Source organism: Gigantopelta aegis, chromosome 14, assembly GCF_016097555.1.
Source record: "Gigantopelta aegis isolate Gae_Host chromosome 14, Gae_host_genome, whole genome shotgun sequence".
NCBI lineage: Eukaryota > Metazoa > Mollusca > Gastropoda > Neomphalida > Peltospiridae > Gigantopelta > Gigantopelta aegis.
In genome coordinates this window covers 10293920-10307094 of record NC_054712.1, presented here as the reverse complement: position 1 = coordinate 10307094, position 13175 = coordinate 10293920, and the positions used below count along the sequence as shown (strand labels likewise).

General features: G+C 35.4%; 1 long non-coding RNA gene across 1 annotated transcript; it reads right to left on the bottom strand.

The window, feature by feature from the left end:
• Positions 1–254: 254 nt before the first annotated feature.
• On the bottom strand, positions 255–9861 carry LOC121388139. The gene is made up of 4 exons (XR_005959937.1): positions 9692–9861; positions 4800–4873; positions 3022–3075; positions 255–2439 (listed from the first exon to the last, which is right to left on the bottom strand). It is a non-coding gene; the product is annotated as an uncharacterized LOC121388139 (long non-coding RNA).
• Positions 9862–13175: the final 3314 nt, after the last annotated feature.

Here is a 13175-nt window from a genome sequence, read left to right as displayed (position 1 = left end):
ACAGACTTCAAATAAATATACAGTGAACGATGTCTAAACCGGACCCTGAACAAACTGGAAACCTGTCAAAACCGGCCAAGTTTCATGGTCACAAATTTTCACTGAACACTGGGTAAATCGGATAAATATTAGGTGCCCAGCATGATGCAGTTTTGACAGGTCTCACTGTGTCTATAATCTTCTTCCACGTACTTTTTCTTAAAGCAGGATAACCTAATTAATCTTGTCATCATCTCTGTACTCTTAGACGAAACTGAAAAACTCATATTTTATTCATCATCTGTTCACTCCATGATATAAATATTTCACTAATATTTCAAGATACATGTAAACTCATCTTATAAACTATGCAACATATATGAGTTCAGGGTTTCAAATATCATTTTCTCGTGTATCTACATGTAAGGCAAAATATTTTCATTTGTACTATCTTAATTTTTAAAAATATATTTTAAAAACCCAAACAGATTAACACACATTAATTGAGCAGGATTTAAAGGTGCTATGCTACCATAATGGCCAAATTTTTTAAATAAGTTTTGTTTTAAAAAGTAAATATACCCTAAACTATATGACCATAAAAATTTACAACCAAATAATTAAATTTACTAGTATAATTTTTTTTAATTTGTATTGAATAATCTTCAGTGAACGACCGACAGAATTGGACAGAATTGAGTAAACATTTTGATACTTGGTCTATAGTCCTTCCCAGCCTCCCTTAACAATGATTTTTTTGTACATAAATTTCAATGTGATTTGACATAAGAGAAAATGTTGGAAATAACAAAAGAAATCACTCTTTTTTTGTGTGCAGTTTTAAAAACAATCAGTTCAGCAATAAATAGCATGTGTACATACCACAGTAAGAAAATGATCCTTACTGCTGGGAAGGACTATAGATAAAGAGGAAACCCGCTACCACCACATACATTGTGTACGCTACTCCCATTAAATGCAGCAAGGGCTCTTTTACATGACGTTTTCCATACATGGCAGCACATATTAGTCTTGTTATGAGGCACTGTTTAAGATGCAAAACGAAATCCTAGATTCCATTAACGGCAATCAATCTTATAACACACCATACCTCAACAAGCACTTTATTCCACCCACCCCCACCCCCTATATCCCAACTATTATGCACACATATGTGACAATAAACACCACTGGACTACACAGATTAATTAATCGTCTGCTAATGAATGTCAAACATTTCATAATTCTGACAGTCTTCTGAGAAAGCCTGCTACATTTTCCCCATTAGCAACGAGATCTTTTATATGCACTTTCCCACAGACAGAACAGCACAGCTTTTGATATACCAGTCATAGTATTGTGTCCAATGTCAATATTTCTTGTACCACCTTATTTTTTTTATTTTTTTAAACCCTTGTTTCTCATCGGATGATACCGTATTTCCTCTAATAAGCACCCGGGCGTTTATTCATTTCAAAATGGTCGCAGACCCGGCACTTACTGGAGACCCGGACTTAATTTTTTAAAACAAATTTTAGAAATTAAAGCTAAAAACTACAAACTTACAATTTTAGTTATTTTTAAACTTTAACTGTAACAAAACTTTAAACTTCAACAAAACAATGAACATATTAATATTATTTGTCGATGTAAAGTGTCTAGTGTCAACGTCATTGCTGAAAGAGGCCAGGGATTAATAATTTTTGAGCTGTCTTACCCAGCATTTATTGGAGGCCTGGTGTTTATTTTGTTACAAACTGTTACAGACCCTACGCCTATTGAAGGCTTGGAGCTTATTAGAAGAAATACGGTATATCCCAAATTTTTCAAATGGTACATAGGTGTTACAGGATATCAAGCTAAAACCATTTCATTCTTAACCATGCAAATTTTTCAAACAGAAATTGAATGGAAGTGACATTCATGTCTCACTGAATCCATGTCTGCTACTATAATGGTCTCCCAGTCATCTGATATACAAAACATGTAGTGAAATTCGGCCTGTATTAATAAAAAAAAACTGTGTAAAGCAGCCACTACAGTACAAAATAACCTGCATTAAACAACCACTAGTTTTAGCAGATTGTGTAATACTTCCTGATGTAGCTGCTCAACAAAGGCTAAAATGCATCTTCTTCATTTTGTATCGGATGATGAAAAACCATCCAGAATATACAATGTACATGATTGTATGTAGTAATACATTGTTATTTTGGTCACACACATTTCCAGCCTGGTCAGGATTACCCACAAAGGATATGTAAACTATACGGTCACAGCCTGTTAGTTTAACAGGTCACAGCCTGTTAGTTTAACAGGTCACAGCCTGTTAGTTTAACAGGTCACAGCCTGTTAGTTTAACCGTTAGTCAGATTTGGGTCCCGGGTTTTCCTTCTTGTAGTCGTCCATGACCACTTTCAGTCGGGCCCACATATCCTGCGGGTTGTCTATTCTTGGCATCTGAAAAGAAAACAAGCAAGCATCATGAAAAGTTAAAAGTTTGTTTTGTTTAATGACACTACTATAGCACATTGATTTATTCATCACTGGCTATTGGATGTCAAAAATTTGGTAATTTTGACTCATAGTCTTAGAAAGGAAACCTGCTACATTTTTCCATTAGTAGCAAGGGGTCTTTCATATGCACCACCTCACAGACAGGGCAGCACATACCATGTCCTTTGATATACATGTACCAGTTGTGGTGCACTGGCTGGAATGAGAAATAGCCCACTGCATCAGGCTCTTTGAGGGTTTTTTTTTCATTTATCAGAATTCAATTCTGGTAATATTGCAAATAAAAATCCACAAGATTCCAGTAAGATTCCCATAACACCAATCTTTAAAAGCACAATCATCTAATTGTGAAACAACTTGTAACATAATTTGTACCTAATCAACTGTCACTCTATTGCTGTTTATCATGTTAATTTAGCAATCATACAAAATAAGGCATGGTGCTGCTAAAGTGAGCAAGCTGCTATCAGATAGAATACAGCTATTTGGAATGAGGTGTTTTGTGTGTCATCCATGCTTACCCACCTTATAATGTTGATCAGCATATATCCCAGCATATGCCCCAATCAAAAACGAAATCTAGAAGAAAAAAGAGAGAACGTGTATGCAGAACAAAGTTCATAATATTAAAGACCAATGCAAGCACATGTACATATCATTATGTGATCTCGCAAGGTTACAATAATTACAGTTCAGTTATATAAAATTATAAACATGAGATTAACAAGCATATTGGTATTTCCAAAATGTTTATTGCATAAGATTGCTTAAACCAAAATCACCTGGCATCATAAAAAATGGAGTGCAAAAGCTGGTTCCATGTGACATGTTATTACCTGACAGTGTATAGATATATGACTAAACGAACTTGTCTGTGAAAACAGATATCAGTTGCCACAGTCTAGACCCCTCTCCCGGGTCCTCACACCCCTGTACATAAAAAATAACACCAAACAATTTAATTTATTTATAGAAAAAAACCCACTGATAGGGAAATATTCAGTTTACAACCAACAGAATTGGGCGCATACAGTTGAGGCGAATAATCTGTAACATCATGCCAGTGGATATTGTCAACAAGTTTACTGTCTTATTGTCTCTCATCCGTCTCCGACAGCCTTATCCAGTCAACTTGTCGGATTTTTGTATATTCACTGATTTCGCAACATTTGTTCACAGGGGTTCTAGGATTTTTATAAAATTCACTAGCCACGGGATCAGTGATTAAACAAATTTACTAGCCATGATTAAAAATTCACTAGCCCTACTTTACTTAAGTTAATACAATTTTACTAAATAATAGTAATACAGGGCTTCTAGATTATGGTATCCCCATTCACATGGCTAGTGATATTCAATGTTGGGCTAGTAAATAACTACTATTGCCATGCCAGATGGCTAGTGAATTTATTTTGGTCAAATGTTGCAATTAAGTCTATTTTGTAAATATCAATATCCTAGACCCCCCCCCACAACCGCCCAATGTTAGTGTTTTAAGCTCTATCTCCCTCTTTAGGTGACACATCTAATTATTACTATTACTTAATAAAACTGAATTAACTTAAAGTAAAGTAGAGCTCGTAAATTTTTAATCATGGCTAGTAAATTTTTTAAATCACTGATCCCATGGCTACTGGATTTTATAAAAATTCTACAAGCCCTGAGTAACAATAAAAAATGTCACCTAAAGAGTCCGATAAACCTTAAAAACACTAACATTTGGGGGTTAGGGTGGGGGCAGGATATTCATATATACAAAATAGACTTAACTGCAACATTTGACAAAAACATTTTGTAGCCGTTGGGCATGGCAATAGTAGTTATTTACTAGCCCAACATTGAATATCACTAGCCATGGGAGTGGGGTACCATAATCTAGCAGCCCTGGTTCACGATGATGTAATAAGAGGGAATCTACATGTACAACTTTGTACTAATCTACTAATCACAAATTTGTTTACACAATGTACAGGTAAAAGCACATTATACAATTTCGATATTCCTAAGTTATTTATGCAAGGATTATGAGTGGCCATGGGATCAATTAATTTATAGTTATTTGTTACAAAAGAATGTAAAAACAGCAAAATATATAGCACTTGTAAATTCTTATGCCAGGAACATTTTGTTCAGTATCACACGCTATGCAAGTTTCAGAGATCCCTGCACAATTTTAAAACATTAAACAGTAATTGCCCATCAATTTCAATTGACAAAATGTTTCCTGCTCTGATACAGCACCTTTAATACTGATGGCTTAACCAATAGGTCATTGAGGCCAGTTTGTAACGGAATTGTCTTACCAGTTTTCCAAACATTGTACTCAACTCAAATGCAATAATGTCTGCAGACTTTCTGAATTAGGTTCGCTGCGAATCTGCAAATTAAACAACATATCCATGTACCTATAGTGTGAGAGATAATACTTGTTATATTGCATGATACTTTTTTTAAAACAGCAATGTTTCCTCCTGTAACATTGTTTACTCATGCAAAACAAAAAACTGCAAAGTTTCTATTTATAATAAAGTCCCAATCACACCTCTAGCTTATACATTGTTTTTTTTAATTTACTAGGACATACAAAACAAATGAAGTCTGAACAACATTGTTAACAACTACAATAAATTACTCTCCTACCTTTAATTACCATTAGATTCAGAAAGAAAGAAAGAAATGTTTTATTTAATGATGCACTCAACCATTAGATTCAGTGGCGTAGGAAGGTGCCAAAAAGTGAGGGGGCACAATTTCATATTTACACACTTTTACATCCTTGTCCCTCCCCCAACCCGCTTCCTACATGTATGCCAGTGAGATTGTACCCACACTTTGTCCAAATATAGATCATGAAAAAAACTACATTACAATGTCACAGATTCCACATGCTAGATTATAACCATGTCACCTCAGTCAGCGATTTTGGTTTAAAACAATTAAGTGTCATAACGACTCTGCAAATCTTTAGAGGTCGCCACCAACCCAGCAAGCCCTGCTGTGCATGTCCAGTAGAACAGAAGATTGCTAAATATTTTGCATGAAACCATGGAAAAGATTGCTATTCAACACTGTGATTTCTCAGGATTTTGGGATATATGTTGACTGTGTCATTTCTAAGAATCATCGTAATTTGTACAAATAATTTTTACGAGCCATGCAGGCTCATATGCTAGCCAAGCTAGACAGTCCTATATGATTTTTGTGAGCCTTGAGCTCCCGGACTCTGCTCAAAATCGCACACTGCACCTACACTGACTTCACTGAGATCTCCTAGGACAAAAAGCCTGTGCAATATTTTTCTGGTTGCCATTTTCATTTTTATGGAATACTATTTAAGCGGGGTAGATCGATATCACGCAATCTAACAGCATTATGACATGTGCTAAGGTCTAATGAAATTGTCATGACATCAGATTAATTATGTCAGATATTTCAGAAACTTTCACCCCTCTTCAAGAGTATTCCATAAAAAAGCAAAATGACATGTGGTGAAAAATTTAACAAGTTTTGCCCTAAGAGATCTTAGCAAATTTGATACAGGTGATATGGTTTCAGTCTAATATGTGGAATCTATGTCAATTGTAATTGTTTTTACACAATTTATGTCTGGAAAAAAGTGGAGAAAATGTAATGGTAATTAAAGGTAGAGATTTGAGATTTGAGGGGAGAATTCAGTAATAATAAAGAAAATATATGTATACTGTGGATAATACTCAATAAAATATATATGTGTATATGTATAACATGTGCATGTGTGAGTATTAAAAAATATATATAGTGATGACGGCTCTGTACAGGACAATCCTACACAGGGCGGTCTAGTATTTTTCATACTTAGATATGGTGGTAAACATGTGTGCATGGGTACACAGGACAGCACCTGCCTTCAAATCCCCCCTATTTTAAATTCCCACTTTATGGATATACATGTAACAGCATAAAACCTCAACTTTGCCACCCACATTTTTTTGTTTTACTTTTCCCCATTAGACAGACACTAAGAAAAATGCAACAAAACACATTCTGATATTTAAAATATGACTTTACTGTTAAAACAAATTGATATGTAATTTCAAGTCACTTGTGTCAATCAGAAACCTGCAAACACTCTCCGTAATTTAAAAAAAGTACCGGCTGGTTCCTTTCTTGTTGAAATTAACCCCATCTTTGTGGAATTTGGCCGGTATTGGATGTTCAGACCAATCACACGTTTTCCAAACTTCTTCCTGAGGTGTTTTTTGATAGAATTTCTCTGCTTACAATACGCTCTTGAGGTAAGCCCGGGCGATGTATTGTGTTTGATGAAATGAATACTGTGGTGTAGTAATTGGGAATAAATATTGTTTAAACCATATCTTTAATTAACTTCTAGGCATACAAATGTGAGCTTTAATCGCTCAAGCTATACTTGTCCAACATTCGATGAGAGAACACGTTTCCCAGTACTTTTTTTTTACCTTTTTAAAAAGGTTTTTCTACTGGGTTTTTCGTGTCAGGCTGCAAGTAATTAACCTTGTATATAATTTAAATGAATTTAATTAAGTACTATTGTGCTTCATGTGTATATATGTATACAGATATATATATATATATATAGGTATAGATATAAAGGTATCTGTTATGGATAAGAAAAGTGTAAGTTTCAGTATTTCTGTGGTCCTTAACCACATGTATAACGCCATATAACCATAATTAAAATGTGTTGAGTGTGTCATTAAATAAAACATTTCCTTTCAAAACACAAGTGACAGGACAATATGTAGTAACTAAACATTCCTGCCTATTCGGTATGCATTGTGTTTGATGTATATTGTTTCTGTATATAATTATGTACATAAATAAACTGATATTGTTCTCCATGATTGTTTCACTGTTTATTTAATTTAATTAACTGTGATCATCAATAAAGTAGTCCAAGTGCTTCCAGAGGGGTGGGTGGGTGAGTGGGTGGTTATAGGTCATTATACACAGTGTGAGTACCAGAAGTGGGGTAGGTAACAATGTACAAGTCTACTGGATTCATAACACAAAAGCACAGTTTTAACTGGAGGGTGGAAACTGTTACTGGTCCATGTACGTTGCAGAACTCACTCACTCACTCTCTCTCTCACACTCTCTCTCTCTCTCATTGATTGTACACAGTATTTTACACAGATATCACTCCTCTATTAGTAATAGTGAATTAAATTTGATCTACAAAAACGACGTGTCTGTATACAGTAGACAAACGTTCATATTGTCTAAAGTTAGCAATGTCCATTAGCTCATTGAAATGTATGATAATACTGATAATACACATAATACTGTATGTCTATAGTGACAGTAAAATACTGATATAGACTGACAGAACACACATAATGAGTGTACTGGGTGGCGCCGTCCCATGTAGCACTGGCTGCGATGACCCATACACATCACATGACCGTCCTGTGCAGAACCATCCTGTGTAGAGCTGGTGCTGCACAAGGCGGTAAGCTTTTGGATACGTATCCTGTCAACAGTTTTGCATGATGCAACATATGACAGAAATTACAAAATTACTAATAGATTAAACATGAAATATGACAGGACATGGTAAAGTACGTGTGCATGTATGTACTAAAAACATTCATATTCAATAGATAAATAAAAACTGGATAAAGTTAAAGTTTGGTTTAATTAGCCACTGGCTTTTGGATGTCAACCATTTCATAATTCTGACAAGTAGTCATCAGCTGTTCAGAGGCAACCTGCTACATATTTCTATTAGCAAATGACATTCCATAAGCATTCTCCCACAGACAGGGCAGTACATACCATAGCCATTGATACCAGTCGTGGGACACTGGTTGTAACACTAAAATAAAACAATCAGGGTAAACTCTAGTTCACCAAGGTAAACATCTACGGTCCGTTTTTTAACATTTTGACATTTATTGGACCCGATGTTTACAACTTCAACAGCAAAAACAAGCGTGCAGTTTCCGCCCAGATTTCAGGCGGAATCGATACAACCATGGAATTAATTATTTCGTGGCGAAATATGAGATGTACCAATAAATATAAACACTTCCTGTATAAAGAAAACTTCCCGAGTCACGTTTTACGCATAAATAGACAGTTTGTCCAAATAGTAATCCTGCATTAATCCAATTTTCAGTTACGAACAAAATCTCGAATATTCCCGCCGGCCATTGTGAGCATATTTAAAATGTGATTGAAAACTGTTGGTGGAATCGGATTATTTTTATTATTATTCGTCTCGGGTTCACGAGTTTATTCCACGATATTTAATGGAATATCACGTTTTATAATAATAAATAAATAAACTTAATTAATGAATAATATTGTTTAAAAATCAATTAATTGATAATAAATTAATAATAACAATTAAATTTAACTGAATAAAACTTCTAAAATAACTAATGACCAGTAATTATAGCTAAAAAAAAGAAATGAAATTAAAACAAAAAAGAAGAGAAAAAAAAAAAAGAAGAAAAAAACTTTTGAAACACATGTAAGCAATGGCCTGTAATAATAATATTTAAAAACAATTACTAAAGGAAATAATAATTTTGGAAAAAGTAAATAAATGAAGGCCTTAAAATAAGTAATGACCTGTACTAACAATCATTATTTTTTAATAATAATAAAAAAGAATAATACACCCCAAAACTTTAATGTGATAATATTATTAACAATGCATATAATGCAACCCACACAAAGCACATATGTAGAAACAAAAATAACAAAATCAATAAATTTAATAATCAATTCCATTCAGTTCCGCAATATTTCTTTTTACGTAAAATGCTTGATACGAATAATTCTCGTTCCGCAAAATTTTCATTCCGCATTTTCGATGTGCCAGGATAAAAATAGTTTTCAAATGTTTAAATGTGTCATCTTCAAACATCTAATCCTGGAAAGGTTACCAAAGGTATTGTACTTAATATTTTTGTCTAAAATTTATTAAAATATGTTGTTGTACGTGTTGAGGCTCTTAAATAAAGCACATATGCCTGATTTTATTAAATCGTGATTGCAAATGGAAAATTCGATCCAATGGATAAACGTTACGGCACAGCAATAAACATCACAATAATAAATATCGTGCCGGAGACGTTTATCTTGATGAACTAGGTAAACTCAGAAAACTTTAACATCAACTTGATCAAGTGTAAAACTACTAAAGGAGAAATGTTTCTTGCTTTACCTTTTCAATATAATTGATGATAACAATTTACAATTATTTTGTACAACCTTGCTGTGCAAGAGTTAATTTTGCTAATGCAGACGAAACATTATACATTTGCTATTTGCACGGAAATGCAAACTAAAAAATACACCAAACGAAATCCTGTAAAGGTCTTTCAGCACACCAAGGGCAAATAACTGAGACCCAACTTCCTGTTGGATGCTAAATGTTTGGAGCTAAAATGCGAATTTATTTTTTCATATCTTTTTTAAAGTACCGTATTTTATTTATTTATTTATTATTTATTTATTTATTTATTATGTAACTGCTCTAAAACGTGATTAACACAACTCGCCACGACTAGCATGTAGCAAAGGTGGTGGTATGTGCTGTCCGACCTGTGGGAACATGTAAAATATCCCTCGCTGCTAATGGAAACATGTACAGTAGCGGATTTTTTTTTTTTTTCTGAAGACTTGGGTAACTAAATATTAGACACCCCATAGTCGATGATTAATTAATCAATGTGCTCAAGTATAGTGTTAAACAAACGTTTAAAGGTCAACATTTATCAAAAACCTAATTCACTATTGTTTGGCATCTACGTATACCTTTTACAATATATATGAAGTATCAATAAAATAATTTTTTAAAAATTTACCCGTTTTTAATATATTCGCAATAAAAAGTCGCGTTTTTCTCATCGCTTGCCAAAACGCCTGTCGACTCGAAGAACCAAGTAACGTGACCCCGTGACGCGCTAACCGGCATAACATGAAAGTGTGATTCGCAGCCTTTCAGACATTTTACTGGAAAGGTGGAACACGTGTATTTTTAAAACGCGAAAATTTTATTATTGAATTGTATGGATGAAATATTCTTTTGGAGATAGTTTTCAAATGTAAAATATGGTGAACCATTGTTTAGTATTTGGATGTATCAAAGCAGCAGTTTTTAAACAAACTCACAATCACAGGGTTTGCATGGAAGTGGCTCTTAAACAGAACCCTAGCCCGAGTATTCTGACTGTAAGAGAGCTAGACGGACATTTGGACATAAACACGCTCTCATTACAGTCAGAGACCAACCTATGTCTTTTTTTGGCAATTCCTGACTACCAAACGGTAGGCAACGAATCCCGCTCTAATACCACAACAATCCTATGTTTGACGTCAAATACCTTTACATCAATCATTTTCGAGTTAAGTGATACAAAAAAATCCACATATTAATCACTAATACACATACTACAGAAAGAAACCCGACAGCACCCACATTCAGCTACGCTTCGTGACACTGCGTCGCAACAATTGCAAAGCTCGGCGATCTATTTCGAGACGTAGACCACGTGATCGCGCACTGGGCGATTCCGCCTTGTGCAGCAGTTACAGGGGCCGTCTCATATCAAGCGAAGTTACAACATGGAAGAGTTGGCTAATGCCGTTTTGGATGAATTTGGATTTCATTACGTCATTAAACCAAAACAATTACACATTATTGATTCCATTTTGAATTTGAAGGATACATTTGGGGTGTTATCGACAGGATACGGCAAAAGTATGTGCTACGTACTGCCTCCTCTTATGAGATGACCCCTGTAACTGCTGCACAAGGCGGAATCGCCCAGTCTCGAAATAGATCGCCGAGCTTTGCAATTGTTGCGACGGAGTGTCACGAAGCGTAGCTGAATGTGCGTGCTATCGGGTTTCTTTCTGTAGTATGTGTATTAGTGATTAATATGTGGATTTTTTTGTATCACTTAACTCGAAAATGATTGATGTAAAGGTATTTGACGTCAAACATAAGATTGTTGTGGTATTAGAGCGGGACTCGTTGCCTACCCTTTGGTAGTCAGGAATTGCCAAAAAAAGACATAGGTTGGTCTCTGACTGTAATGAGAGCATGTTTATGTCCAAATGTCCGTCTAGCTCTCTTACAGTCAGAGTACTCGGGCTAACAGAACCCATGCTTAATGGAAAGGACCATCACGATGGGATAGGATCTGCAGTGACCACTTCATCACTGAGGATTACGACAATTATTTAAGCTGGTCGATAAATATGACACCTATTGTTAAATTATTATTTCTTTTAACATATCTGTTCCAAGCCTGTATCCCCACCGGCACATGTTCTACGATTGCGCATGATACAGCAAACAAGAAACCACGACGAGCACGAGCTAAACTAGAGCTCAAAAGGGTGAGGGTGAGGAGGCGGTGAGGGTACCAAAGCAGGGGCGGCAGCATAAAAAATAGTGGTAAGACTTTTCATTCAAATTCAATTGAGGACATTTTCACAGATACAACAAATATAACCCACAAAAGTGCCTCTTTGAAAAGTGTTAGGCCATGCGCCGTCCCAGCAGTGGTGTAGGGAGGGGGCCTACGGGAACCCAACCCCACCCCCATCAATTTTTTTTTTTTAAACTAATACATTTTATAAAATCATATATACACATGTAGGCCTATTATATACATAGTGTGGGTTCCTTCCCCCCCCCCCCCCCCCCATCCCAATATAAAATCCTGCCTACGACAGTGAAGGGTACCAAGCCTAGAACGATATTAAAAAAAATATGGGGCTTGTATTTCATAATTAAATACAAAACTTTTGTGCATGCGTGCGTGCGTATATATATACACATACACACACACACACACACAAAGTTCGTATGTACACACACACGCACGCACACAATATATAAACACATACACATATACACAGTGAGAGTGAGTGGGTGGGTGAGTGAGTGAGTGAGTGAGTGAGTGAGTGAGTGAGTGAGTGAGTGGACTCTGTCCAAACCGGCATCTATCTAAACCGGCATTATGTGTAAACCGGAACACTTTTAAGTCCCGTTCAGCTACCGTTAATGTATTAGGAAACAAAAAATCTGTTGACACCGGATGCCTTCTATTCCGGACTTCGGATGCAAATTCAAGAACAAAAGAACCTTTCATGTATTAATTAGCTCAGTCTACACCGGCACGCGATCATACCTACTATCTGCCAGTGGTCACCTTTTAACAATACCTGTACTTCCCCGGAAATTAGGACACCACAGAAAGTGTTATGAAATAATGGCGCCTCTTTGAATGCTTAACAAACAGTGAACAACACCTGTAGTAACAGGGTGTAAGTAGCAAGATAAATCGTATTATTATTTGTATGTGTTCATACCTGCATTGCATCATACCGATCTGTCTAAGACAATAAATTCAGATCCCTATTTTATGTGATATTAATCAATCAAATAATGTTATTTATTCTGCTTGTTGTTTTAAATGCGTTCTGATCTGAACACATATCTTTTTTATTAGTCAAATGTTAATATCTCACTTTCAAAAGTCGGGACTGAACTTGTGTCCTGCTTTTCACAGATAGGTAGGTAACTTGGTTAACGTGCTTACATACCATGTCCTCACCAATCGAGGTACCATTAGAGTAGATGTACAAATGTGTTAAGACCAACATGTCCAAACTAGCGTCTGTTAAGAATCAGC